Source organism: Callithrix jacchus, chromosome 7 (genome assembly GCF_049354715.1).
Source record: "Callithrix jacchus isolate 240 chromosome 7, calJac240_pri, whole genome shotgun sequence".
Classification (NCBI taxonomy): domain Eukaryota; kingdom Metazoa; phylum Chordata; class Mammalia; order Primates; family Cebidae; genus Callithrix; species Callithrix jacchus.
In genome coordinates this window covers 26,704,676-26,731,032 of record NC_133508.1, presented here as the reverse complement: position 1 = coordinate 26,731,032, position 26,357 = coordinate 26,704,676, and the positions used below count along the sequence as shown (strand labels likewise).

At 40.5% G+C, this 26,357-nt stretch overlaps 1 protein-coding gene across 1 annotated transcript in view; it reads right to left on the bottom strand.

The window, feature by feature from the left end:
- Nucleotides 1-25,504, bottom strand: part of APBB1IP (amyloid beta precursor protein binding family B member 1 interacting protein) — a 129,191-nt gene extending 103,687 nt beyond the window's left edge. Inside the window, exons 1-2 of the mRNA XM_035306989.3 lie at nucleotides 25,374-25,504; nucleotides 24,968-25,181 (exon numbers count right to left, since the gene is read on the bottom strand). The gene's annotated coding sequence lies outside the window, so the exon portion shown is untranslated. The remainder of the gene's footprint in view (nucleotides 1-24,967; nucleotides 25,182-25,373) is intronic.
- Between the last annotated feature and the right edge of the window lie 853 nt (nucleotides 25,505-26,357).

The following is a 26,357-nucleotide window of genomic DNA, read 5'->3' as shown; positions in this document are numbered from 1 at the left end:
CAGTTACTTAGGAGGCTGAGGTGGGAGGATCATTTAAGCCTGGGAAGCTGAGGCTGCAATGAGCCATGATCGTGCCAGTGCACTCCAGCCTGGGCAACAGAATGAGACCCTCTCTCAAAAACTAAAATAAAATACATTTGTTGTGAGGGCTAAATGAAGACAGTCAGTCTTGGGCACAGCAACTGGTACATAGCAGGGTTTGCATATAGGTGGGTATCAGTACTGAAAACTTCTAGTTGCAAATAGTGAGGATGAATATACACTGTCTCCTAAAATTCCAATGAAATAGAACTACAAACCACTGCTCAAGGAAATCAGAGAGGCAAAAAAAAAAAAAAAAAAAAAAATCCCAACGAAATGACTTTATAACAGTCTGGAAAGAAAGGAAGGATGGTGTCAGTAGATCAAAATGTTGAGAAATCTCTGTAAGATGCTACAGAAAAAGGACTGTAGAGACTGAGTAACTAAAGCTAAAAACATGGAGTCTAATGTAGGTTTAGACGAGGGCTGCTGAAGACAGAGCCAAGGTGGACCCCCAAGCTCCAGGTCAGCAAGGATGGGGATCCAGGGACACCCAATTTGAGGAGTCACTATTTAAAGTGCTATGGGCCTGTTCTCACTCATAAGTGGGAGCCGAACAATGAGAACACATGGACACAGGGAGGGAAACATCACAGGGCCTGTCAGGGGCAGGAGGCAACGGGAGGGAGAGCATTAGAACAAATACCTAATGCATGCGGAGCTTAAAACCTAGATGACGGGTTGATGGGTGCAGCAAACCCCACGGCACACCTATACCCATATAATAAACTTGCACATTCTGCAAACGTATCCCAGAACTTAAAGTAAAATTTAACAAATGCTGGAGCCATTTGACTTCTCTGTCACAAGGAACAATGGGCTGCCACAATTGCCCCCAGTCTACAATCAGCAGGAATCCTTGCCTTAAGTAATGTAGAAAAAAATCTCATTGATTCCAAAGGTGGATCTGAACCCCCAAAACAAGTAGAGCAGTGCCCAGAAAGTTTGGGACACCGTAAATCAGGCAGATTCCCATCCAACCAGCCAAGCATCCAATCAATCAGTCAGAAGGGACTGGGACAAGAAATTTCCACATTCCAGTGAATTTTTACATTTTTTATTTTACACATGGGGTCTCACTCTGTCACTCAGGCTGGAGTGCAGTGGCACAATCATAGCTCACTACAGCTTTGGACTCCTGGGCTCAAGCAATTCTCTCACCTTAGCCTCCTGAGTGGCTAGGACTACAAATATGTGCCACTATGCCCAGCTAATTTTTTGAATTTTTTGGTAGAGATGAGATCTCACTCTTTTGCTCAGGCTAGTCTTGAACTCCTGGCATCAAATGATCTTCTGGCCTCTGCCTCTCAAAGGGCTGAGATTTCAGGTGTGAGCCACCATGCCCTGGCTTTCCAGTAAATTTTACTAAGCACTCTTGGGTGCTCCATTTTCAGTACATATTTTTGCTGTCTTCAGCAAAAAAACCACTCAATGATGGCTGAAGCTTACTGTCTCATCTTCACCCAACCCAAAGGGTAGATCTGTCTGTCTATAAATGCCCATGTTCATCTACATAATGCCACAGTCAGCCTTTCAGTACAGAAGAAGGCTTGCTCTAGCTCCCAAGTAAATCCATATCATCTTCTGTATCATTCTAACGCTTTCATTAAAATTATGAATCAACAATCAGAGTCATCAAATATTTGAGGAATAATAAGAGCATGAAGCATCAAGATTAAAAACAAAGATATTGACGCCAGAGAAAACTGAGTGGATGAAAGAAATAGAAGACAGGTTTTTAAGAAATTCCAATTGCTGTTTTCAGAGAGATTTAAGATGACAGCAACAAGAATAAGTTGCTACTAAAAAAAGCATTCCTAAAATAGGAAAACAAATCACTACTACTTACGAATGTAGATGAAAACATCCCAAAGAAAACTTTAGAAAATTCATCCCATAGATGCATTAAAAAGATAATACATAACAACCAAGAATACAAGAATAACTCACCAGTGGGAAATGTATCAGAATAATTCACTAAGTTAAAATATTAAATGACAAACTATATGATCATCTCAATGCATGGTGAGCAGAAAGTTCCTAAAATCCAATACCCATTCCTGATTAAAAACCTCTTGGTAAGGTTGAAACGGTTGGTATTTTCCTTTGATAAAGGGTATCTACCAGAAACCAATGGCAACCATCATTGTAACTGTAAAACATCAAAAGCGTTCCTGTGTAAAACACAAGTCAAAAGGGTCCTGCCATTATTGCTACTATTGAGTTTTGTTTCAGCGTTCCTAAACAATAAGAGCTCCAGAAACCCAGCACGTTGGGAGGCCGAGGCGGGTGGATCACGAGGTCAAGAGATCGAGACCATCCTGGTCAACATGGTGAAACCCCATCTCTACTAAAAATACAAAAAATTAGCTGGGCACAGTGGTATGCACCTGTAATCCCAGCTACTCAGGAGGCTGAGGCAGGAGAATTGCCTGAACCCAGGAGGCGGAGATTGCGGTGAGCCGAGGTCGTGCCATTGCACTCCAGTCTGGGCAACAAGAGCTAAACTCTGACTCAAAAAAAAAAAAAAAAAGAGCTCCAGAAAAAGATTGTAAATTTATAGATAGTCTATGGCAGGACTTGGCAAACTTTTTCTATAAAGGACAAGATAGTGAATATTTCAGGCTTTGTAAGTTAGATGGTCTTTGTCCCAACCACACAAGTCGCTGCTGTAGGGAAAAGCTGCTGTAGACATTATGTAAACAAACAGGCATGGCTGATGTCTATAAAACTTTATCTGCAGTAGCAGCCATGTAGATCTGGTCTGCAGGCCCTGGAGAAAAGACAAAGTTAGCAAAATATGGAGGTGATACACTGTCTATATAAACAATTCAAGAGAATGTTTTATGTAGTGAAAAGTAGAATTAATAAGGTGGCTGATGTGAAGTAAATATATACACATCAATAGTGTTCGTGTGTGTGTGTGTGTGTGTGTGTGTGTATAAAGAGCGAGAGAGAGAGAGAGAGAGAGAGAGAGAGAGAAATACGAGAAAATGGTATAACAAAGGATCAGATTTACAACAGCAACAAAAACTATAAAAAACAAATAAAGAATAAGCAATTTGTCAATTCAAGATAGAGAAAATAATAAAACTATATGGCATAAAAGAAAATGAAAAAATGAAGAGAACTACCATGTTAAGGGAATTAATGTAAGGAGACAGCTTTACCGTATTAAATGGTAATTCTTCCTAAATGAATATGAAACTTTTTGCAACTTCAATTAGGCCCCCAAATGGATTTATAAAAAGGAAATTCAATGAGTTGACTCTCAACTTTATCTTAGAATAAAAGATTATTCCTAAGTAATAAAAATGTAAAGAAAGACAAACATATTTGGCACGTCAGTATTTACACAAATAAACCCATGGAAAAAGACAAAGATTTTAGATTTTAAGTTTAATGTATGAAAAAATTGGCAGTTAGTAATCAGTAGAAAAATAATAGAGTATTTAATGAGTGGTACTGAAACAATTGGCTATGTATTTGGAAGAAATAAAGTCAGATCCCTATCCTCATTGCCATATGCAAAAGAAATTCTTGTTGAATTTTGCATCTATGCATAAAAGCAAAATTATAAGTCATAGAAGAAAAAATGAATTTTCTTCCTCCCATCCTTCCTTCCTTCCCTCCCTCCTTCCCTTCCCTTTTTTCCTTCCCTCCCTTCCTTCCTTTTATAATAATTTTGTGGCAGATACTTTTGACTAGCTTTCTGAAAACCCTTTCTATGTGTTTCTATAATATGGAAGCTGGAAATCTAGAGGTGTTGTTTCCCAGGCTCCCTTGCTGTGAGGGTTCTACCTGTGATCAGCCAAGTGGACACACTGACATAAGACCTAGGAGGTGGAAATGAGCAACATGAAGTGAAAGCCAATGTGGAAAACCAGAATCTTCTGAGGGCAGTTCTGTCCCTACCATCTTAGACTGAGGAGTGAGTTTTGGCAACAGTGAGCTTTTACCCCAGGATCCATTAGCTATTCCTCCTGATGCTCTCCCTCCTCCGACCCAACCCTCTAACAGGCATATGTTGTTCCTCCAATGTGTCCATGTGTTCTCACCATTCAGCTCCCACTTATAAGTGAGAACATTCAGTGTGTCGTTTTCTGTTCCTGCGTTAGTTTGCTGAGGATAATGGCTTCCAGTTCCATCCATGTCCTTGCAAATGAAATAATCTCATTCCTTTATTGAAAACTAGTTATGTGCCAGAAAATCTAAATAAATTTCTCAAAGGAGAAATTAGCCACATTTTCTGACCAAGATACAATAATAACGAAAATGAATAATAAGGGCTAAAACAATTTAAAAAGAACTCCTTACATAGAAAACGTTTTCCTCAACAACTAAGGTGACAGAGAATATTTCAAAAGGACAATTTCAATCTATGTAGAAAATAACCACAGTAAAAAAAATAAACGCTTATACACAATTTAACTAGAGTCAAATTCAGAGTGAACTTTGGAGAAAAGTAAGGAAAGAAGACAATGATTAAAATAGAACAGTAAATAAGAATAAAGTAGATAATAATAGAACAAAAGTTAATGTGAAAATATACTCAAAAATATTTCAAAAATTGGTGCTTTAAAATCCAACCAGGATCTAAAACATAAAGTGAAATATGACCTTAATTCTTTGGCAATAGCATATTGTAGTCCCTGTTTTGTACCTATTTTATCAATAACTTATTACTACTGCCTTACAGTGGTCCAGTGATGCTCTGCTAAAAAGGAAAATCATGTCTTAAGGCACAGCTTAGGTTTGTTATGATGTAGACACTGACAGAAAAATGTGATACTAGAAAATTGGCTTTGGTAGTTTTTCAGTCAGGTGTTCATGAACTTTTCCAGAAAAAGGGTTCAGTACTTCCCTCCCTCCCTCCCTTCTTCCCTTCTTCCTTCCCTTCCCCCCCTCCCTCCCTTCCTCCTTTTATTTTTTTTTTCTCTCTCTCTTTCTCTTTCACAAAGTCTTGCTCTGTCACCCAGGCTTGAGTGCAGTAGCAAGATGTCGGCTAACTGCAACCTCCACCTCCCAGGTTCAAGCGACTTTCCTGCCTCAGTCTCCTAAGTAGCTGAGAGTACAGGTGCCTGCCACCACGCCTGGCTAATTTTTGTATTTTTAATAGAGACAGGGTTTCACCATGGTGGTCCAGCTAGTCCCAAACTCCTGACCTCAAGTGATCTGCCCTCCTTGGCCTCCCAAAGTGTGGGGATTACAGTCATGAGATACCACACCCAGGCAGTTTCAGTAATACTTTCAAGAAATCATTCATTAAGTCCTTGCACTTTCAGCTCCATACACCTTCTCTGCTGTCCAAGGTGCTGTCTCGACAAAGGTATTCGACTGTAAAAATATCCAGATTTCATAAATACCAGTAAAGACTCAGCTTTAAGTGATTTATGCAGAAATGGTGGCAGCAAGTTCAACCTTTCAGAACAAATAATTTAGTCATTGTAGCTGTGATCCAAATTATCTTTAGGGTAAATCTTCCCTGATCTTTGTTTGGTATTATACTTATTACTGTAAGCTCATCTCTGTAGATATTGCTTCAGAGGGAAACAGAAAATTCTTACTTATCTGTGTCTTCATCTTCCTTATTATTTTTAAGCCCTGCAATTATACTTCTCATTGCCGGCAGAGCATTTCTGCTAGGCAGCCCTACCAGTGGTTCAAATGCAACATGGTCCCCTTCCATCCTCCTCTTCAGCCCATTCCCAGGCACCCTGGCTTGCCAGTATAGGTTTTGGTATAGGGAGATCCAAGCCAGATGTTATCCTGGGAATTGGGGAGAAAGTCAGCACAGAGAAGCCCTGGACAAAAATCAGATCCTGGATTAGGAGTTGAACGTTGCATTGAGGTGAGGCTGTGATTGGGTGTCTGGGCGAAAGACACCAAAATCAAATGTGAGGCGAGACACAGTGGCTCATGCCTGTAATCCTGGCACTTTGGAGGGCTGAGGCAGGAGGATCACTTAAGGGCAAGAGTTCAAGACCAGCCTGGCAATATAGCTAAAACGCTGTCTCTTAAGATAGAAAAATTCAAATGCAATAGTTACCAGAAATTGGGGAACTGAAAAAGAAGTGTAGATTAGAATGTGAAAAAGCAGATGAGAGAAAGGGAAGAGAAAGCTTGGAGAAGAAACACAGGTGGGCTGACTCGATGGCTATGAACACCTGCAATGACCAAGCACCCCTGTACTGCAAGTGTCTAAAAGGAGCTGCTTGGACACAAGCACCACTGTTCCCAGATAGTATCCCTCTCTTACTAAGAAAACAAACAAACCAAACATCCAAAAAACCAGTCTATATTTATCTCGACCTATAGCCTGATCACCTTTACTACATCAGTCTTAAAAGCATCACCTATTCTGGAAGTCCCCAGTCTGATCAGTTTGTCTGGTCAGTTTAGCCTTCTTAATGCCCTTGAACTTGTCCCACTCTTTCCCCAGCTACCAGAGAGTTTCAGTAATACTGTAGGAAGACTCTAGTACAGGCCTTCCACATCTTATCAGGATTCTGCCCCCAGCTTACTTTTCATCTCCCTATCTCCAATCTCTCCTTTTTAAATTTTCTTTTATTACTATTTTTCATATGCCTACACAGGCTCAGACAGTCTCTCTCTCTCGCTCTCTCTTTTTTTTTTTTTTTTGAGACAGGGTCTTGCTCCTTTCACCCAAGCTGAAGTGCAGTGGCAGGATCACGGCTCACCGCAGTCTCAACCTCCTGGACAAAAGCCATCCTCCCACGTCAGCCTCCTGAGTAGCTAGGACTACAGATGCAAGCCACAATCTCTCCTTAAATCAGCGTCTGTCACAAGAACAGAAAATGAAATATCGCATGTTCTCACTCATAGGCAGGTGTTGAACAATGAGAACACATGGACACAGGAAGGGGAGCACTACACACTGGGGTCTGTTGGGGGGAACAGGGGAGGGACAGTGGGGGGTGGGGAGTTGGGGAGAGATAGCATGGGGAGAAATGCCAGATATAGGTGAAGGGGAGGAAGGCAGCAAATCACACTGTCATGTGTGTACCTACGCAACTATCTTGCATGTTCTTCACATGTACCCCCAAACTTAAAATGCAATAAAAAAAAATCAGCGTCTGTAATGCCACCAGAATTTTCTTCCTAAGACCCAGTTCTGTTCATAGTCTTTCAAGTAGCATAACGTTTCAGTGGCTCTCTACTGCTCATAAGATTTAATATATAGTCCATAAGGTGGCTTTTAAAATTTTCCATAGTCCAACTCTCACCAACCTCTCCAACCTCATCTTTCAGATGTCCATCCTGTTCTCCCCTAAAACCTACTCCACCACTATAACTGCTATTTTCTCTATAATTCCCAGGCACACCAAAGGTTTTCACTTAAGTACTGAACCCAGAGCACAAATTGCACCTAATGCATCCTCTCATTTTCCCAGTGGATAGAGCAGCTCCTTGAATGCAGGTGAAATGAAACAATTCACCTATTTAAAGTGAATCATCCATGGTTTTGGCATATTCACAGGGCTGTGCAACCATCACCATGTTCTAATTTTAGAATATTTTCTTCTCCTGTAAAAGGAACCCCTTATCCATTCACTCCTCCCCTTCCCATCCCTAAGCAGACATTATTCTACTTTCTTCTCTCTATAAAGCTGCCTATTCTGGACATTTCCTGTCAATGGGATGATACATTAATGTGGTCTTTTGTGTCTGGCTTCTTTCACTTAACATAATGTGTTCAAAGTTCAATCCAAACTGTAATATGTGCCTGTACTTCGTTTCTTTTTATTAGTTGATGGACATTTGGCTTGTTTCCATTTTTTTCAGCTAATACAAATTATGCTGCTATGAACATTTGTATTCACATTTTTGTGTGGATGTCATGTTTCAATTTCTCTTGGGATTTCTAAGAGTGTAACTGGTGGGTTATATGGTAACTCTGTAAGTATTTAACTTTTGAAGAACTGACACACTGTTTTCCAAAGATGTGGCCTATTTTACATTCATCCAGCAGTATATGAAGCTTCCAGTTTCTCCACATCCTCGTTAATCCCTGTTATTGCCTCTTGCTTTTATTACAACCCTGCTAATTGGTGAGAAGTAGTACATCACTGTGGTTTTGACCGGCATTCCTTTATGACTAATGATGCTGAGCATCTCTTCACGGGCTTATTGGTCATGTCTATCTTCTTTGGAGAAATGTCAGCTCAGATTTTTTTTCCTAGTTCTAAATGGATTGTATGTCTCTTTTATTATCATGTTGTAAGAGTTCTTTAAATATTCTGGCTACCAGACCTTGCCAGATATATGATTTCAAATTCCCCCCCCCATTTTATGTATTGTCTTTATACTTTCTTGATGGCATTTTTTGTAGTACAAAAGTTGTAAGTTTGAATGTAGTCCTATTTATCTATTTTTCTTTTGTTGATTTTGCATTTAGTATTCTATCTATGAAAACATTGCTTCCCAAGTTCACGAAGATCTACTCACATGTTTTCTTCTAAGAATTTTATGTTATCTGCTACAGTCAGGTGTATGATCAATTTTGAGTTAGGTTTTTGTGTATTATGTGAATAATTATTTATTTACTTTTGAGATGGACTCTCATAAATTATTATTTTTTAGTAGATGCTATTCAGAGCAGAGGGTTGTTTTTTGTTTTTTGGTTTGTTTTTGAGATGGAGTTTCCCTCTTGTTACCCAAGCTGGAGTGCAATGGCGTGATCTCGGCGCACGGCAACCTTCGCCTCCTGGGTTCAAGCAATTCTCCCACATCAACCTCCTGAGTAGCTGGGACTACAGGCGCAGCACACCACCATGTCCAGCTAATTTTTGTATTTTTAGTAGAGATGGGGTTTCACCTTGTTGACCAGGATGGCCTCGATCTCTTGACCCTGTGATCCACCTGCCTCAGCCACCCAAAGTGCTGGGATTATAGGTGTGAGCCACTGCACCCAGTCTGAGAGCAGAAGGTTTTTATTTTTAATGCCTAAAGGGAGGGGGAGAAAAGCTCTTTTTCTTTCTGTGGTCTGATAACCAACAGTCTCTGACATTTGATAAACAATACTTACTGAGTCATTTGTACAAACATTTGTATGTCTCCATGATAAAATAAAAAGAAATTATAGCAGTAAGTGTGATAGTACTATAACCTAAGACCAAGCCAAACAAATTTAGAGCCATTTTATGATTGTTCCTTCAAAGAATTAGATTCTAGTAAACCTGGTTTGGATTGAGTCCATCCATAGAGAGATTATTGATTAATCTAGCATGGAATCTTTGCCTTAAAAGTACACAAACCAAAAAAAAAAAAAAAAATCCCCCAAAACTCTAAACAGCTGAATCAGCAGACATACTGTAAAATTCAACTTTGGGAAGTGTATGTATTTTATGTGTGTTTCACATGACAGTCAACATGTCATTTTACTAAGTTAATGTGAGATGCCCAAACACTTTTTTCTTTTTAATGATAGACTCACAGTACTTAACTCCATGGCCCATATTTATATTTAAATCAGCGGAGCAAAATCATGGACTGTTTTTCTTGGCATCTCTCTCATTTGCCTCTTGGCAAAAATCAGAACTACCTAACACCATTCAGCATCCTGTCCCATCAGGTTCCTGACCCTCCAGAATACAGTCCTGCAGGAGAGACAGCCTCTGACAGCCTGCAGCAGAGAAAGTGTCAAAAATGAAATCGTTTCCTCATTGCTTCATAATATATTGCCAAATTGTGGAGAGCCATTCAAAGCCCTCCCGATTTCTCCACATCCTCATCAGTAACTGTTATTGTCTGTCTTTTGGATTACAGACATGCTAATGGGTGTGAGGTGATATCTCACTGTTTTTAATTTTGGTGGGTACACAGGTGTATATATGTATGGGATACATAAGATGTTCTGATACAGGCCTGCAATGCATAATAATTGCATCCTGGAGAATGGGATATCCATCCCCTCCAGCATTTAGCCTTTGTGTTACAAACAATCCAATTATACCCTTTGTCTTATTTTAAAATGTACAATTATATTATTATTGACTATAGTCATGCTATTGTGCTGGCAAATACTAGGTCTTATTCATTCCTTCTGGGTTTTTTGGACCCATTAACTATCCCACATCTCCCCCACCGCAACCAACTACCCTTCCCAGCCTCTGGTAACCATCCTTCTGCTCTCTATCTCCATGAGTGCAATCATTTTCATTTTTATTTTTTGAGATGGAGTCTCACTCTGTCACCCAGGCTAGAGTGCAGTGGCATGATCTCAGCTCCTTGTCCCATCAGGTCCCTGAACAGCCAGAATAAAGTCTTGCAATCCTGTAATCTCTGCCCCCCGGGTTCAAGCAATTCTTCTGCCTCAGCCTCCCAAGTAGCTAGGATTACAGGCACTCACCACCATGCCTGGCTAATTTTCATACTTATAGTAGAGATGAGCTTTCGCCATGTTGGCCAGGCTGGTCTCGAACTCCTGATCTCAAGTGATTCACCCACCTCGGCCTCCCAAAGTGTTGGGATTACAGGCATGAGCCACTGTGCTGGGCCTGTTTTCATATTTAGATCCCACAAATAAGAGAGAACATGCCATGTTTGTCATTCTGTGCCTTGCTTATTCAACTTATAATGACCTCCAGTTCCAACCATGTGGCAAATGACAGGATAACATTCTTTTTCATGGCTGAGTAGTACTCCATGGTGTATAGGTACCACATTTTCTTTACCCATTCACCTGCTGATGGAACTTGGGTTGTTTCCAAATCTTGTGAACGGTGCTGCAACAAACACAGGAGTGCAGATATCTCTGATATACTGATTTCCTTCCTTTGGGGTGTATACCCAGCCATGGGGTTGCTGGATCACACAGTAGATCTATTTTTAGTTTTTTGAGGAACCTTCAAATTGTTCTCCACAGTGGCTGTACTCATGGTGGTATTGACTGGCATTTCCTTTATGACTAATGATATTGAGCATCTTTTCTTGTGCGCAATATCCACCAGGGGCGACTGTCCCTTGAGGCCTTTTTCAGGAGTGCTAGAATCTGTGCTATAGCCCAGAGGAACACTAGTGGTCTCCATGGCCAGCTCAGTAGGATATCTGAGTATTCTATTTCCAGAGGGGACAAACACCAAATCTGACAAGTCAATGTCATCTGAGAAAGGCAAGCAGGAGATGAAGGAGTGGATGGAGGAGGAAGGCCAGTGCTTCTAGTCGAGGAGTTGGGACTTCGCAGGAAAGCCCTGTCCCACCCTCACTGTCACTGTGTATGCAGGCTGTCCTCAGGTCTCCCAGCCCAGAGCAAACATCTTGCAGGATGGTCTCATCCACATCCGTGCCCAGCACACCACTCCAAGTTCATCTCCATCTTCTTCTCATTAAACCTTGGCTTACAGTGAAAGGAGTTTATTTCTCTTCCTCTAAACACACCATTGGCATTAGCTCTGTACTATTTCTCCACTCAGATAAGTTGTACCCACTACACAAAGCCAACTCAAGACCCACGCCTTCATTCTGGCAGTATCAGAATTGTGACTTGGACAGTTTATGACTGGCTTTATGACTGTTTATCTCTTTATAGATATTTTTAATCTCTTTAACTATACACTACAGGAGTAATATTTATACCTCAACTCTCGTAGTACTGGCACAGCACCACCACTGGCACTTACAATGCAATATATGCTAGCTCATATTAATACATAATTAGCACCTACTTTAAGAATAGCAGGAGTTGTACTCAGAAACAGAAAATCAAATACTGCATGTTCTCACTTAAAAGTGGAAGCTAAACAATGGGTACGTATGGCCATACAGAGTGGAAACATAGATATTGGAGACTACAAAATGTGGGAGGATTGGAAAATTACCTATTGGGTACAGTGTTCACTATTCAGGTGATGGGTTCACTCAAAGCACAGACTGCACCAGCATGAAATATATGCATGTAAGAAATCTACCTTTGTACACCCTAAATACATAAAAATTAAAAAAATAGTAGGAGTTATAAATATGGAACAACTACTACAGGTCAGACATCTGTAGCATCTCATTTAATTCTCAAAGCAATTCTATGAGGTAGTGACATGATTTCAATTTTATAGATTACAAAAATCAAGCCTAGAGGAATTAGATAATTTGCATGAGGTCACATAGCCAGTGAGTGGTGGAGCTGGACTATGACCAGGTCTAATTCTGAAGGTCATGTTTGCAACCACTGTGCTACACTGTCTTCTGAAAACATGAATTGTGATTATGAAGAGGTGGAAATTGGTGGCTTCCTTGCTAATATGTCTGTGATGGTATAACTTATTGCATGCCTATCTTTAATACCACACAGTGAGTTCAGACATGGAATCTTGTATTTTCATTCGAATGTGTGACACACACCATGTACTTGTAAATATACTTAGCTGCTGGATGACCTTGAGCAAGTCATTTAACCTTTCTGTTGGCTTAGTTTCCTCGTCTGTACAATGAAAACAATTCCTACTTTAGATAATTGAACGAGACCGGAACACCTTTTTAAAAGTTTTGTTTTTAGGGAAGGAACAAACACACATTATTTTTTTCTCTAAGAATATGTGTTTGATATAATCAATACAACCTTAAAAATTGTTGATTATTTAAAGTCTTCATGTGTGCCACCATATGCAGCATAAAAAGTCTTTTATTTATTTGTACATTGATATGTTCTAATCATCCTTTAAACCAAATAAATGCCTTGTTTTGAGAGAAAGTGTAGACAATTGAGATCTAATATACTGACTTCATTCAATGGTTTTAAGTCAAGTTATTGTTATTTATCCTCTTACACAGGAAGTATCCATGTCCACTGCTTTTGAGGATTGACTGAAGATAGCCTTCATTCATAGACAATCCTGTCTTCATGCATATAGTCTTAAAATGTGAGAACTAGGAATGCAAGCTCAATTTAACTTAATCCAAGCATTTCATTTTATAACTGAGAAAACTTAGAGGCGGTGAAAATAAATGTCTTTCTTATAGTGTTTATTAGTTATTTGTTACACATCTCATGAAAAAAAACTTAAGGTAATTTACAGATATAAGACAAGAGAAGATAAAATAGAATAGAATCTCGAGAGTGTCTGAATTTGGCCACAGGTGTGATTCTGGAAGTCCACATGACAAAAGCAGAATGCATCTTTTACAAAATCCAAGGTGCCTCTGTGTTACATCAGATCTTAAGTAAAGCACAGAGTTCCTTCTAAAGGCTGAGAGAAATGCTTCAATCCACTATTAATACATTCTGAATTAGGAAACAACTCTAGACTGGGCACAGTGGCTCGTGCCTGTAATCTCAGTGCTTTGGAAAGCTGAAGCGAGAGGACTACTTGAGCCCAGGAATTTGAGACCAGCTTGGGCAACATAGTGAGACCCCATCTCTATCAAAAACTAAAGTAAAACAAAGGCAATTCTAATGTGCCTCCCAACCTGTTTTCTTTCCTTCATGCCTTCCATGTCAGTTTAATTGCACAAGATTATTTAAAATAAACCACCCCTTTCATTTCTTACAATTTCTCTTTCTTCAGAAATAATTAATGTCTCTCATCATCCTGCATATTTTGTCAGTCTATAATAGACGACACTTTTCACACACCTGCACCTTCATCTCATTGCTTCAAACAGAATCTGAGTTCTAGGCCAGGCACGGTTATTCAGGCTTGTAATTCCAGAACTTTGGGAGGACGAGGCAGGTAGATCACCTGAGATCAGGAATTCGAGGACAGCCTGACCAATATGGTGAAACCTCATCTCTACTAAAATACAAAACTTAACCAGCTGTAGTGGTGTATGCCTGCAGTCCCAGCTACTCGAGAGGCTCAGGCATGAGAATCATTTGAACCTGGGAGGTAGAGGTTGCAGCTGAGCTGAGATCCCACCACTGCCTTCCAGCCTGGGTGACAGAGTGAGACTCAGTTTCCAAAATAAATAAATAAATAAATAAATAATCTGAATTCTAGAAGGGCAGTGAGCAGGGACCAACTTTACATTTGCTAGATTTCCACGGCCACTGGTGGAGTGTTCCACAAAGAGTAATTGTCTGAAACTGCTTAACAAAGAGAAGTAGAAGATTAAAGAAAAGAATAGAAATATTAGTGTATACTCTTATCATCTACCTATGGGGCTATTTGACTAAACTATGGTGACTCAAACTGTGTTTAATCTACAATGTTTCATGCCTTTACAGGCATGTGAATAACAAAGTCTTATTTCAAATGTTCAAATACAAGGAGATAATACTTGAGTTGTTTTCAAGGGTAACTCCTAGGGGAGATTTAATTTTGTTTTGTTCTAAATGTTTGAAACAAGATATTTGATTTTTGAGTGCATACTACATGCCAGGCATTATTCTGTTTTGCATGTACAGACTCATTTAATGGCTAAGTATGTATAAGCCTTCCAATAAACATAATGCCAATTCCAATGCCCATATTTGATCCATGGCAAAACAGTCCAGAGTTTAACAAAACCCCCTTTGCCCCCTTAGACCCTTCTGTGAGAAGCTGTAAACCACTCTTCATATTTTTACTTTCTTTACTACTGTTTCTGACAGGAAGTTGCTGATTTTCAGGCACCTTTTTCTTTAAAGACAAGGTCTTGCTTTGTCACCCAGGTTGGAGTGCAGTGGCATGATCATGGCTCACTGCAGCCTCAACTTCCTGGGCTCAACTGATCCTCCTGCTTCAGCCTCCCAAGTAGCTGGGACCACAGGAGAATGCCACCATGCCGGGCTAACTTTTTAATTTTTTTGTCGAGACAGGGTCTCATTATATTGCCCAAGCTGGTCTTCAACTCATGGGATCAAGTGATCCTCCTGCCTCAGCCTCCCAAAGTGTTGCATGTACAGTTATAAACCACAGTGTGTGGCCTTCAAACACCTTTGAGTGAGTGCTGATGAGAAAGTTTGACAACTATGTTGGAGAATATGGATTCACATTGGCAGTAATGATTTGAAAACTGGAACACTTCTAGTCAATCAAAATGATATCCCATTGAAACAAATGCCAATATTTCTATTCAACTGGAATTTAGAAAGAAACTAAAGGCACACACACACACACACACACACCCCAAAACAACAGTTCCTGCTCCATAGGGATGAGGTACTTAGTGCCTGTAATGTACCCATTATAATGTCTGGTGCATATAAAATGCTTATTATCAGTTATTATTTCTATCATCGTTACCACCACCACCACCATCATCATCTTTATTGTGTTTTCCCTCTAAAACCAGCAGTGGAAAAAAGTCATTTATTCTCACACATGCATGTATACACACACACACACACACACACACAGTCCACCAGGGACGGTTACTTCTGTCTGTTGCATTTTCATGCACCTGGAGACTGAATTAGACTTCCATTTTTCTTTGTAGGTCAGGCACACTTTTAAAAGACTAAGCCACTGGAAGGACATCTGTAAGTATAGTTTCTAGAGCAGGGATTTGTAACCATTCTTAACAAGGGAAAAACTGCACTGAAATCTCTTTGAGTCTTTTTTAAGTCATACCCTAGGCATCTACAATCCATTTTCCAAATCTTAGCATTACTGCTCTCCCTTGAAAGGGAAGTGTATTTTTGGAGCTGAGCACCACCACAAAGTTGCTGCCAATGAGAGTGTGTTATGCTTGTGAACTAGCAGGTGGAAGCGAAAAAAAAAAAAAGAAAGAAAGAAAAAAAGAAAACAGAAAACAGAAGAGTTGACCACGGTGGTTGCCTAGGGCAACAGATCACATTTTGCCGGATGTGGGTTTAGGGCATCCTGCTTTGCCATTTGTTTCCAGCTCTTTTTCAGTCCTTCTTACTTTTAGGCAGAATCCATAATATATATAAGGTGATGGGGGTTGGGGAGAAGGAGGATAAAAAGGAAAGCAAGCAAATGACAATTTGAGATTGTTTTTGTTACTAGAGGGCAAATAGTGCATTTGGGGTGTAGGTTTAAAGATGAATGAAAATCAGGTTGTAGGGACAGGTTTTTACCTTTCTTTTCCCTAAAAAATTCTGAATACTTCAGAACTCACCTAATGTCCTCCTTTCAGCTGCATAGTCAACACATAGTATAGGATGCAATATTTGTGAATTTATCTCAATCTGTGCCGTCCAATTCAGCCACTAGCCCCATGTGGCCATTTAACACTTAAATTGTGGCTAGTCTGAATTGAGATGTGCCAGACTTAGTATTAAAAGGCGGAATAAAATAGCTCATTAATAATGTTACTATTACTGGCAGGATTTGGTGACTCATGCCTGCGATCCCAGTGTTTTGGGAGGCGGAAGTGGGAGAATCACTTGAGGCCAGAAATTTGAGACCAGCCTGGGCAACATAGCAAGACCCTCATCTCTACAAAAATTAAAAAAAATTTTTAAATAACCTTACTATTACTTAAATGTAATATAATTTCTATGATATCAAAATTAAGTAATAGATTTTTAATTTTTAGTAAAATTTAATGTCACTTGGTTTTTACTGTTAAATATAATTTTAAACATATTAAATTTAATGTAATTTCAAATAACTCACATTTTAATAATTTATTTTATTAAATGAAATATCCCAAAATGATAATTTGATCCAGAGTGCTATTATCATTTTTTGATATAGCATTTAATAAAATAAGTGATTAAAATTAACATCACAGCTGGGCACAGTGGCTAATACGCATAATCCCAATACTTTTGGAGGCTGAGGTGGAAGGACTGCTTGAGCCTAAGAGTTCAAGACCGGCCTGGGCATCACAGTGAGATCTCATTTTTCCAAAAAAATCAAAAACTGAGGTGGGAGTGGCTGTGATCATGCCACTGCGCTCTTGTCTGGTGACAGAGCATGGCCCTGTCTTAAAAGAAAGAAAGAAAGTCGTGGTTGTTTTTTACTTTTTCTAATGTGGCACCCAGGAAATTTAAAGTTTTATATGTAATTTGCATTGTATTTCTACTGAACAGCTCCGGTCCAGAGTGCTACAGTTCAGTTATTGCAAGTGCCTCAGTATTTGACTCTGTTGGCTTGTGGGAACCATATCATATGAATGTAATCTGAATATTACTCATTCTGGGGTACATTAGATTCTCCCCGTTTCCTTTCCCACTGCATTTTATGCTCCAACACCTCTGGTGCCTGGCGTAACTTTCTTCCTTTTGGCCTCCCAGAAATACTTTTCTCCTTCAAAGCACCTCTTGATCATCCCCACATAATAGCTGCCCTATAATCACTGTCGGCACCATATTATTTCTGTATCGAACACTGCGCATTCTGCACTGTAATGTATTTTTTTTAACATGCTTATTCCTCCCACTAGACTGAAAGCTTCTTGAGCGTATGGACCATATCTGTTTTTCTGTCATCTATCTATCTATCGACAGGTCTTGCTCTGTCACCCAAGCTGGAGTGCATGGCATGATCATAGCTCACTGCAGCCTCAAGTGACTGGGCTCAAGCAATCCTCCTACCTCAGCCTCCCAAGTAGCTGAGACTATAGGTGTGAGCAACCATGCTGAGCAAGGGGCCATATCTTATCCTATTTTAGCTACACTTGCCCCCTACACTGGCATGTGGTAGGCATGATGAAACTGGAAAAAAAAGTTCCAATTATATGACATTGAGCAGAGTCTGATTCAGCTGAAGGGTATGTTTCAGTACTGTAGCCCACTCTCTAAACCCGGCTTTGAGGAACAGTAAGTACGGTTCATTTTAGCCTGGGCATTCTGCAGTGGTCTCACGGCCAACTTTTCACCACAGTGCACTGCACTTACCCACATTCATGGCCTAAGCAGCTTCATTTCTGTGTGTTGCTTACAACAGCGGACATATAATAGCACGGAATGAATAAACACATCAAGAAATTGTCTTGGTTTGCTAAGCCACACCTTTTATGAAATTTAATCAGAAGGAAGTAATTATCGTAAAAGGAAAACAATACTGCATCCAAAACCTAATCAGCTCACTGCCCTAACTGTCACTTGTGAACGTTATGTGATCAGCAGAGATGCAGGAGTTTGTTAATGCTTTTTTTTGAGATGGAGTTTCGCTCTTGTTACCCAGGCTGGAGTGCAATGGCGTGATCTCGGCTCACTGCAACCTCCGCCTCCTGGGTTCAGGCAATTCTCCCGCCCCAGCCTCCTGAGTAACTGGGATTACAGGCACGCGCCACCGTGCCCAGCTAATTTTTTGTATTCTTTTTTTTTTTTTTTTTTTTTTTTAGTAGAGACAGGGTTTCACCATGTTGACCAGAATGGTCTGGATCTCTTGACCTCGTGATCCACCCACCTTGGCCTCCCAAAGTGCTGGGAGTACAGGCGTGAGCCACCGAGCTTTCCAAATATCTTATCCAACATTCTTCAACAGCTTCTAGAGAATTTTTAGTCCTGTTTTAACACTTGAATCCATTTGAAATCCAGTTGTGTAAGGGGGGAAACTTTCCTGTCTTCCAAATCTGGTTTCGATTTTGAAAATACAAATATTTTAAACCTCCAGGCACAAAAACTTCTTTGTGGGAAAGGTCTCTGTCCTCTCTCCCTCAGAACCTTGTTTTTAAACTGCACAGTGATAGAAGCCTTGTATTCCATCATGTCCACATCACGGGTTAAGAATTTATGTGGCCAGGCATGGTGGCTCCTGCCTGTAATCCCAGCCCTTTGGGAGGCTGAAGCAGGAGGATCACTTGAGCCCAGGAGTTTGAGACCAACGTGGGCAACATAGCAAGACCGCATCTCTATTAAAAACAATTTTAAAAAGAATTTATGGATGGGGTTTTTAAGTATTCATTTCTCGCTTTTCACTTCTCAAAAGTAATTTCTATTGTTTTGATTATTATGGAGGTAGAATACTGCTGATTAACTACTTCTTATCTTAGTTACCTAATAAAGATTTCTGGTCAACCTCTTCACCAAGTTTTGAAAGAATAGTTAAAGGTTTTAGGATTGCAAACTCTTTATGTTCATTTCTTAAACTGTGTAGACTTGAGAAAATTTCCTAAACTCCCTTAACTGTCATTTCTAATTTGTAAAATAGGATCAATTACAGTATCTTCCCAACTAGTTACTTACTCTGCTCTTACCCTTATCTATAATAAACACATCAGCATTCTCCATCAATACTTCATATCTATATCCAGAATTGAACTTGTAATCATCTCCCCTCCAACCTGCTCACTTTAGTTGATGACAATTTCATCCTTCCAGTTGTTTAGGCCACAGACTTTAAAGTCATCCTTGACTACTCTTTCTCAAACACCCCACATCCCTTCTGTCGGGAAATCCTGTTGGCTCTTCCTTCAAAATATATGCAGAATCCCATTGCTTTGTCATAGGTTCCTTGATTTCATCCCGTTCCCCTGGGTTTATTCTCAAGCAGTCAGAGTGAGCCTTAAGTCAGATTACATTATTCCCCTTCTCAGAATCCTGCAACGGCCCCTGCATTTCACTCAGCATGAAAGTTAAAGTTTTACAACGGCCTCTGGAAACCCCATGTGATCTGCTATCTCCCCGCCCTTCTCAGAACTTCTCCAACCATATCTATTTCTCTCTCCCTTGCTCATTTACCTCTAACTACAGAGGCCTTGTTGTTCCTTCTCAAATCCACAGGCATGTCTCGGCCCTACAGCCTCCACGGTTCCCTGTGCTTGGAACACTGTTCCCCCAGAAAGTCACTTGGTTAACTCCACTGTCTCCTGCAAACCTTTGCCGAAATCCTCTCAATGGGGCCCAGCCTGACCACTTATTGCATACTGCAGATTCCCCTTGTTTAAAGCTTGTCTTTAAAAACAAATAGTACTTTTCACTTATGAATACCTATATTATTTACTTATTTATTATACTTATTGGTTATCATCTGTATTTGCCCACCAGAATTACAAACTCCACAAATGCAGAGATCTTTGTCTCTTTTGTTCACTGACGTTCCTTGTATCTATAATAGCGCTTAGCAAACATTTTTGACTGAAAATGATGGAATTGTTTTAAACTAGAGATCTGGATGGGAGAAGTAGCTCACGTCTGTGATCCCAACATTTTGAGAGCCCGAGGTGGAAAGATCGCTTGAGCCCAGGAGGTTGAGACCAGCCTCGGTAACAATATGAGACCCTGTCTCTACAAAATGGTTTTTTTTTGTTTTAATTAGTGGAGCATGGTGATGCACACCTGCAATCTCAGCTACACAGGAGGCTGAGGCAGGATTGCTTGAGCCCAGGAGGTTGAGGCTGCAGTAAGCCTTAATCGTGCTACTGCACTAGCCTGGACCCTGTCTCAAGAATGAATGAATAAATGAAGGAATGAATGAATAAGTAAATAAGGTGGAGATCTAAGTAATATGGAAAAACTGGCAATTCCTAAGTTATATATTCTATATATTTTTTTGCCTCTCTTATTTTTCTTCATGTAAGTTACATATTCTTTTTTTCAGGCAGAATTTTGCTCTTATTGCCCAGGCTGGAGTGCAATGGCACAATCTCAGCTCACTTTGAGCTCCACCTCCCAGGTTCAAGTGATTCTCCTGACTCAGCCTCCTGAGTAGCTGGAATTACAGGCATGAGCCACCGCACCCAGCTAATTTTTTTGTATTTTAGTAGAGCCAGAGTTTTACCATGTTGGTCAGGCTAGTCTCGAACTCCTGACCTCAGATAATCAGCCTGCCTTGGCCTCCCAAAGTGCTGGGTTTACAGGCATGAGCCACTGTGCCCGGCCACAAATTCGTTATTTGACTTAACAATTAGAGTTCTTTACTGATGATTCTCGACAGCACAATTTCTGTGGTACTTTTAATTATTTCGAATACACGTTGTTTTGAGCTATTCAATTAAAGTAAGCTGTCTTTAGTGAACAGCACGCTCTACTTGGGACCACTCAGTCGGTTGGGAACCTAACTCCAGTCTGCCATGCCAGTGTTCTCTCATCCCCAGTTTGGCACTATCCTTTACAAATGTATGTACATGCTTCCTAAATGCTTTTTTAAAATTAGTACATTCAGAATAATGATTACATCCAGCTGGGAAATGAGGAAATGTTATTGGAAAGATACCCGCTAATGCCTTGGTAAATATTCCACTTCTCAAGCTGGGTGATAGGTATCCAGATGTTGGCTTTATTATTATTTGTCATGATCTGCATATACACATCATCTTTTGTATATATGAAACATTTCACAAAAAGGGAAGGAAGAAATAAATCTAGTCATAATTCACTTGTTCTAATATCAATTTTTGTTTCTCTCCAGCTTTGGATGCAAAACTTTCAGTAGGTTTGCAGAAGCATAATTGCTGTGTGATTTAGCATTTATCCCCTATCCCAGCCCACAGCCATCTCACTGCTGATTCTGTGATATGAGACCAAACCAAAAAGATCCCCAGCAGAATTGAAAAAAATATTAAACTCGCTGATTTGTTGATTTAATCAATCTAGCCAGCTATCCTGTGGGATCAGAATATAATAAACACAAAAATGAAAACACAAGATTGCCAACAAAGCAGATTCTTTTTTCAAGACACATGTAAAGATAATAACTACAAAAGTTGATTATAATGTCTTGTCTTCCCACAATAACACAACAAGTTCTTGGCTTGGTTTCCTTCTATTCCTCCTTCTCCCCTGACCCTGGTTGGTTGTAGGGACCCCGATATGTAGCCCTATAGCACACAAGCCTGGTTATACACAGAATTCTAACTGCCTAGTCACATCTCCTCTTCTAGACTATAAACTCATTGCGGAAAGGCTCCATGTTTTTTCAAGGGTGCTACTATCAGAATGGCCCAGTTCAAACAACAGCTCTGTTTCTTACTTCCTGTGTAAGTTTCTTAACCTCTCCGTGCTTTCATCTTGATGTGAGGATTAACAAGATTACACATCTAAATTAGTTACTAGAGGGCCCGGTAGTATTTATAAGTAAACATTATTATTATTATTAATTACTATTACCATGTGATGATCAAAGAGAAAACTGAGTTGACAGAGAAGAAAGAAAACAGCTCTTATGATTCTTAATGATTCAAGTTCATGGTCAATGCTCAGGAAATGTTTGGAAACTGAGTCATGGAATCAAGCTCCAGAATATGTAGAATAATGAGAATGTGTGATGCCTTGGAGTGGTGTTACCTCTTTGCTTGCTCATGCCTGAAGTTTGGGACCAGTGGAGCCAATGGGATCTCAGGGGCTTGTGATATTTTCATGGTACCACTCAAGTGAAATTAATACATTCTCCACATTTAGCCAACATCTTTGGAGTCCAAATTTTGGGACCAGAATTTGGCTAGGAAAGGATGATGCAGTGGTGGCAGGTCACATCCTGTGGTGCTCTAAAGCTGTCCTCAGGGCCTGCCTGTTCCATCCAGTCTGATACACTGGGTATAAGTGTAATTGCATCATTCCTACATACGATAGTTCTCTCTTTTCAAGAGAACTCTAGTGATTACCGTTCCAGATATCTAGCAGTTTTCTCTAAAAGTCATGTTTCTCATGATAATTAAAACTGTAATACATATAAAAATCCCTATGCATCCGGCATAGCAACCTTATACCTTAAAATCTGGCGTTTATTATGTTCCTGAATTTATAATAAATTCTTAAGGTTTAAGCGACTTGCCTCTTAGATGACAGTAGTGATATAAAACACATACATACATTTTCATACTGAGAAAATATCAGTTATATTAATAAAAACTCTATTTTGAGGTGAGAATTCCTAACATCACTCTAGTTCCCATAAAATAAACTCATGGGGTCCTATAAAATTGTAAATATTGTGGTCCAATAGGCTATGGAATGCAGACAATTTATTATAAGATTTGTGGACTCACTAAAATGTTTTAAGAATAAAAATAATTAAAATAAAATTGAAGAGAATTAGAAGTAAATGAAAATAATAATGCTCTCTAAAAGTAAGATGGCTAAAAGAAAATCCAGAGAGACATATCAAACAGACATTTATGGCAATGAACTTTGTAAGTAGCTCTTTCTAATAATAATATGGAAATATTTAAAACTTTCATTGATGAGTGAAAAAAGGTAAATCAATAGCGGGTAACTGGTGTACATTCTTAGGATATAAAAATATAAAAATGTAATAGATACTATAAAACCTAGTAAGTAGTGTGCTTAAGATTTAAAGTAACAAATGCCATAAAGTAATTCATATTACAAAGTTATATTTCCTGAGAAATAGTGATTGAAGGACTTCAAAATATAAAATTGACCTGTTTAAATTTGGGTTCTTTCTTCTCTCAGTTTTCAAATAGGATGGAAATTTGCCTTTTTACATATAGACCAGATACTGACTGTGCTTTTACAGGAAGCTCTTAGAAACAAAAGACCTCAAAGATATTGATATTTCAGAATATAAGAAAATCTGTTATCATGATTATGATGATTTTCTCCACTTTAAAACATTCATGATCAGCAATTCTAATTTGCCAGCATTCCAGTTGGGACTAATTCAAGGAATAATAGCAGCTCCTCAATTGCTCTCTCAAGGACAGACATAATGTAGTCCAATCATCTCACTTTACTGATGTTATCTGAAGTCCAGGGAGAAGTTATGCAAGTTAATCAAGAACATCCTTATCTAGAGGGGGGCAGATATAAGAGCCAGAACTCAGGCATCCCAAGTGCTGAGAAAAGACACAAATATTAGTAATTTTTAATAGTTTAAGGATTAATAGTTTAAGTAATTGTTAATAGTTTATGGACACATTAATAGTTTAAAGATGAGGTTAAATTTCTTAGACTTTTCACAACACAGGTTGAGCAGACAGGAAATACCACTAGAAGACACTACAAAGTGTTTCTCAGCAGATCCTTATTAATTTTGCCAGCCAGCATCATCGTCTTGGTCCATGTACCACCTAGTATTCCAGTGAGGCCAGAGGGAAAATCGCTGCTCTAGGTTTATGAAAAAGGACAAGCTTTTCCTTTCTGAAATTTCTGTCTGGAGACCCAGATTTTTAAATGAATAGTATGGGCACCTTTGTTTAAACCACGTATGCCACCGGAAAAAAAAACTTCTGGGGGCACAATCAACACACGTGTCTTTTTCTTTTGTTACTGTACTCTAGTACTCTGTCTCGTTAAGGATCACATTAAAAGTCGTTTTTGAACCGCTGAGCCCTGAGTGGCTTTAGGAAACACATTTCACATTCCACAGGAGTACGAATGCTATGAAATACCTTCCTAGAAGGAAAGTAAGAGGTACACTGGGCTAGGTCTTTGGTGGGACACCCGTGCAGAGGTTCTTGGAGACATTAGGACCCCCTAGTTAGTTTCCTCCATGCTGTAAAAGGCCCTCTGGACCTCTGTTTCAAGCCAAATTATGAAATTTGAGCCTGGTGTCCAAGTCTATCTTTAAGGTATTTTTAAATGAAAATAAGAATAATTCTGGGGAAAAAGTTATTTTTAAAAAGAAGAATTGTCCAAAAGTTTCAGAGGAAGCAAACAGTCTAAGAAGCGTCAGACTGCGAGCCACATTCAAATTCTCATGCCACTGGTATTTAATCTACAGTGCCTGAAAAGGCCCCTCAAGAATCCCTCCACATTCGGGAAGATTGGGGCTCCTGGACCTGCTGAACTTCTGGACGCGCGAGGGCTCATACCAGTTCCCGGTTTGACCTTGTAGCAATTTCCTGGGCGGGAAATATGTCAAATCTGATGCAATAGCTCGGGGAAAAGCAAGCCCGAACCCCAAGCCCCCAGACTCCCACCCTTGCGAGCCGGGTCCAGTGTGGAGATCGGCGGAGGGCACCCTGGGTACACGTTGCGCTCGAGGGCCACGCGGGGGGTGCGCGTTCACTAGGCCAGCGCCCGGAGCTGCGCCCGGCATCTGACCCTATGGTCTTGACGCACCGGCCGTGACAGCCCCGAGGGTGCCGGGCTGGTGCTCACAGGGCTCCGGAGACTATGGGTGCCACTTACCTCGACGTCTCCGCGGGGTGCGGCGGGGACGCGGCGGGGGCGTGGGAAGGCGGCGGGGCTCGGGCCTGGAAAGCGTTGCGCGGTGCAGACGGCTGCACCCGGGCTCCAGGTCCCTGCCCCGGGGAGGAAGTGCTGTCAGCCCTGCCCTTCCCACGCAGCGCGCAGACGTGTGGCGCTATCCGAGCTGCTTTGCTTCGAGGTACAAGGAGGGCGCCTAGTTAGAGACAGAGGGACAGACAAACGTATGCGTAAAGGACTCAGAGTTAGGGGCTGCTTTCTCTAAATCATCCAGTCTGCGCCTGGCTTTCTCCCTATCCCGCCCCCGCTACACAACCACCTTGAAAAGATTTTTTTTCTTTTTAAATTCTGGGAAACATTGCGCCTTTCTCTCTTGTCCCTCCCCTACCTGTGCCGTGTGCGCCCTTCTCTTAGGGGTATCTTCTGGCGAATCGACCCATTTTGCAGCCTCGACGCATGAGGGACTAAGGGACTTGGGGCCAAGCGATGGTTCCACCAGACAGAGAGGCCGATTTATGTTGCAACAGTCTGCCTCAGTGTTTACTTCAGCACTTTCTGGGCTTCCTCTTTCGGGCCGGTTGTGCAAGGCCTCCCGGTCCCCTGCAGCCCGCCCTCAGGGGACCCAGCACAGGGCTGGACAGGCGGCACCCGCGTCCCGCCAGAGTTCAGCTGTCTCTTGGGTGGGGGTGGAGGAAGGGCGTGCTGGGCAGAGGCCCTTTCTCAACCAACAGGTTGGTAACCTCACCCTCCACCCTCCCCACGTTTAACCGCACTCAGTTGGCGGGCTGGGGTGTAAAGGAATCTCACTGACATGCATTGCTCATAGAAATCCAAAATGGTTTGAACCCCGCAGAAGAGAATTGAGCAATACCTATTTAGCTTATGTACGGATTCGCCTTTTGACCCAGCCACCCCACTTCCAGGAGTGTATTACAAAGATCTGCTGTTGAAAATAAGTGATGCAAAAGGCACAGGGCATTCATGGCCTCACTATGTGCAATAGAAAAGGACTGGCTGGAAACAGCACTTGTCAGTTGAGAGTGGAGTTTCCTGAGAGAAAGTCCCTAGGAGGTCTGAAAATACAGAAGTTAAAATCAGCTATGGTTTGTAAATGGCGGTTAAATAACCCTCCCCTTCTCTACAGCTGTGTCTTCAAAGGCTTATATGTTGGGGAAGGTGGTGGAGACATAAATATAAATTAAATGCATGTGTTAACTAGGCAATTTCAAATAGTTCTGTCATTTATTTAATGAGAAATTATTTCCCAAGCACCTACACTTCTAAGAACAATGAAAATAGAGGAAACAATTTCTGCTCTCATGCATGGTGCATTCTAGTTTATAGAAAGCAGACAATAGACAAATTAATATTC